The 4035-nt window shown below is 42.9% G+C and overlaps 1 long non-coding RNA gene across 1 annotated transcript; it reads right to left on the bottom strand.

The window, feature by feature from the left end:
• Positions 1–734: 734 nt before the first annotated feature.
• On the bottom strand, positions 735–1333 carry LOC116971711. The gene is made up of 3 exons (XR_004411577.1): positions 1209–1333; positions 1051–1116; positions 735–853 (listed from the first exon to the last, which is right to left on the bottom strand). It is a non-coding gene; the product is annotated as an uncharacterized LOC116971711 (long non-coding RNA).
• Between the last annotated feature and the right edge of the window lie 2702 nt (positions 1334–4035).

Below are 4035 nucleotides of genomic sequence, written 5' to 3'. Positions count from 1 at the left end.
CATTGTCCCTTTAAATGCCTGAGTTCACGCTTGTAGCGGAGGTTGATGGATATAATGTGTCTTAAATAATCTCGCGTGCCTCATTTGTTGTATTTCGTGTTTGCGAGGCCCTTTTACAGACAAATGTTTTGTGTGATGCATCTCCTCTCAATATGTGACAGAATTCGTCTTCTTATATTGTCAAATAGGAATAAAGACTTTGTATCACATTTACCGTGCTGATTGTCTTATTTCATTTTCTACCAAGAGGTGAAGAACACGTTTAAATAGCTGAACATTTCAGGGCCCTGCACACTCAAAAATGTAAATGAGTGAAAATGTGATTATATCACCGCCATTAAGGTATTTTGTGTTTCAGCATGAGAGGGATTATAACATTAGAGACATTCATCTTGTAGTGATGTATTAATGACGATTTGCAGACATCAAGCTGATAGTAAAAAATAAATTTATTTAGCAGTGAGGTAAACAAGCAATGACAATCAAAATGCTGAGGTAAAAGCTTTATCACACTTCAGGATATAATAAAATGTGGAGCCACCAACAGAGAAAAAAAATGCACAAGAGTAAAGGACACATAAATTAACATACAGACATTTACAAAGGACTATAGATGTCACACCAAATGGTGAGTGGCCAAGAAATAAAATAAACTAAAACTCAAACTGTTATTTGAAACACCACAAAAAATATTCTCAGCTTCCGAGGGTTAACTGGGGTAGATGACGTCAGCGCAACCTTCTGCCCTTTCTTGAAAAGGACTTTGTGCACGGACCTCTCCGTAAACAACAGGCAAAGGTGGATTTCGAGCAGGCTGCAGCTCTGCAAACATCAGAGGTGATGGTGAGTGTCTCTAGAAGGAAATTAAGAAGTACATGTGAAAAATTTCTCACGGACCTTACAATTGCGGGACCTTTCATTAAAGTTCCCTTTGAAGATCAGAGTTCTTCTCTTGAATCTCATTAACACAACTCATGAATAAGTTGTTGTCCATATGCGGATGCTAATGTTTATTTTTTAATTTATATCGCACTAAACACAATAGTTTACCTGTTCAGCACGGAATGGTGGATGTCCCCCCATTGCACGCGGCAATCCATAGGGCCTGTCTGTGTACTTTAGAATCACAGAGTTATGTATTAGTCAATGTATAAAAAAAACACAGATTATGAATCAAGTTAGGGAAGCGCACATATATTTGTTAATACCTGGTCATAGAAGTGAGGCGGGCGAGGCTGAGGAACCAGTGGACGCTGCGCCTCAGGTGCACGTGCTTCCATTAACTGCACAGACAACACCACACATTAAAACTATGTTGCTTTATGATGTGAGAAATAAAGAGTTTTAACAGAGACGCTGAATGAAGGGAAGAATTTTAAGAATTGATCTATACCTTGTTATTTCTATAAGTGATCGCCCCATTTATCATATGCCATGCAAAATCCCATTCACCATCACTTATTTCATCTTCCATCATTGAGTGACAGAAGTCGAATGTCCTGTGCGTGAAGCCCATTGGTGTCACGCGTCCTTCCTCCAACAATCTTTCGCAGTCTCGAATAGTTTTATGGAGCTGAAAATTCAGAGCGCAAATATAAAAATCAGCAAAATGCTGGGTGGGTGCATTGTCCAATAAGCATCAAGTTTATATACTCACACTACTAATGCTGTCTACATCTGTTCCTTCTTCAGCACCTCCAGGTGTGGTGAGGTCGATGCTTGCACTGTGCCTACTGCGGTGCTGTTGGCTGGTGGATGGGCTCGGTGTGGAAGTCCCTTCCAGGGGATCATCCAACGCCTGTTCAATTATGTGTTTTTCCTGTAGGAATTACATGAAGTCATTTACACATAGTGTCCAGAGCCTCAAGACCTCAAAAATTTGTTGTAATAAAGGTACCTTGGGTGCGCTAGTCCTGGTCACTGCACGCACAATATGCCCTGATAGGAAACGCCACCTCTCCTCTATCCACCTATTCCTCTCTGTCTGTTTCCAGCTGACCCTGATCTGGTCCCAAGTGCGGTGATTTTTCCGTAAATGGTCCTCTGGTTAGCGAACCATTGCAAAAGTTGGTCATCTGCATTAAAGTAGAGTGCTGGAATTAAATAGAACTTCAAGCATTGGATCTATTCCGTTAAATTAAAGTTTTGGTCAGTAAAGAGAGGCCTGTTTAAGAGCATGCCCTCTGCATTTAATGTGCTATTTCTTGTTCTTCTTGGATAACAGAGCACAAGTTGGTAAATACAGATGGCCTTTTTGAAGACAAGCATTACAAGTGAAAATTGCCTGCCCTCATGCATAATTTATTTTATGGCTCTTAGAGACATGATTCCTACTTCAAACAAAGAGGGTGTAAAAGCTGTCTGCCACTACTTTTACATTGCAGCTGCAGGGAACAGACAGACTTATAAGATAAATTGAAGGTAACTGCAAAAACAGCACTTTTACATCTGTAGCATTGTATGTTTTTAAATCATGGATAACATTAAATTGTTCTCCTGTACATAAACTAATATATTGTTATAGATACTCACATGAGCACCCGGGATACTCCGCAGCCTTCGTCTCCAGCAGGTTGCGCTTTCTCTCCCTATTTCTATAATCCTCTCTGGATTTGTCATAGAGAATCTCATTGCATTGGTACCACTCCACCAGTTTCCCCCTCTTGTTCCCTGTTGAAGTTATATGGCCTTACCTTCTGCCATCTTCCCTTTATGTTATCGTCTGCTGAGGCTATTGGGGAGGCATCAGCTACTGGGGAGGCAATCTCAAATCCACCTTGATCACCCTCTCTCTGCTCCAAGGAGCCCACAGGCAGTGGTATCTCTGGCATCTCCTCTTGCCTCTCCACCTGCCTCTCGTGCTGAGTCTCCTCCTCATTTACCTGCATGGCTAAAAACTTTCTGACTTTCTTTGACCCCTTTCTTTGCGCTTTTCTGAGAGGCATCTCTGCAAGTCTTACTGTGAAAAAGATTCTCAAACAATGACAATTAGGTGGGACGTCCTCGATGGACACATGGCCCATTGGCAATATTGAGACCACCTTTTTTACTCACCTTATGTCCCCTCTGTCAAGCTTCCGGGTTTACCGTTCGCAGGAGTTCCCACGGTACCCGCAAGAGTCATTACGGATATCGCACGGATATCGCACTGGCATCTGCGTTCATACAATGTTGCAACGCTCACCAAAAAGTGCTCAAGTCACTCTTGGAGAAATTCAAAAATGTTTGAATTTTCTCCCGACCTTACAAAGTTACACGACTACCTGCCGTTAGCGCCACGGAGGTCCTCGGTGGTCCACGAATGCCGTACTGTTATTGCAGGAGGTTCCCACGATGTTAAACTCTTGTTAAGTCTTGCGTCAGGTCGCACCGTGAGAAAGCCCTTTAAGGCCATGCATTGTGAGAAGGTAGCAAACCTTTGTGAGTGTCAGATGGAGCACGACACCTCCAAAAGCATCAGTAAAGAGTGTACAGTTGTCACATTGACTTTATTATCCAACTCAGAAGTCACGAAAGTCTGGGGAAGAATCAAGTAATACTCAATCCTGAGTATCTAAGGGGAGGAGAAGGAAAAGGAGAGAAGGGGGAAAAGGAGAGAAGGATGGGGGGGGGGGGGGGGAAGAGAGAAGCAGGAGAAGAGGGAGAGGGGGGAAGAAGGAGAGGAGACAAGGAGGATAGGAAGTGGGGACGGGAGGAGGAGGAGGAGAAGAGGGAGGGGAAGAACAGGGAGAGGAGAGGAGGAGGAGGAGGAGGAGGAGGAGGAGGAGAAGAAGGAAAAGAAGGAAAAGAAGGAGCAGAAGAATAATTTAAATTTGTGTTATAAAGGAACATGTCATGATATTAAGGCAATAACCACTGATAACTTGTTATGTGGAATAATGTTTGAAGCTGGCATTATTTTAGCTGTGTTTTGAAGATTAAAGTGCCTGTCCCACTTGGGCGACCTAATCGGTGAGTTAAAAGGAGTGTCTTCGACCTTCCAGCTCGAGCTGGATTGACCGTCCGCGTTTAAGGGGAGAGAAGTTTTTCCACTTT

The sequence above is a fragment of the Amblyraja radiata genome, chromosome 4, assembly GCF_010909765.2.
Source record: "Amblyraja radiata isolate CabotCenter1 chromosome 4, sAmbRad1.1.pri, whole genome shotgun sequence".
NCBI lineage: Eukaryota > Metazoa > Chordata > Chondrichthyes > Rajiformes > Rajidae > Amblyraja > Amblyraja radiata.
Note: the sequence above shows the minus strand (reverse complement) of the source record. Positions and strands in the feature narration are given on the sequence as shown.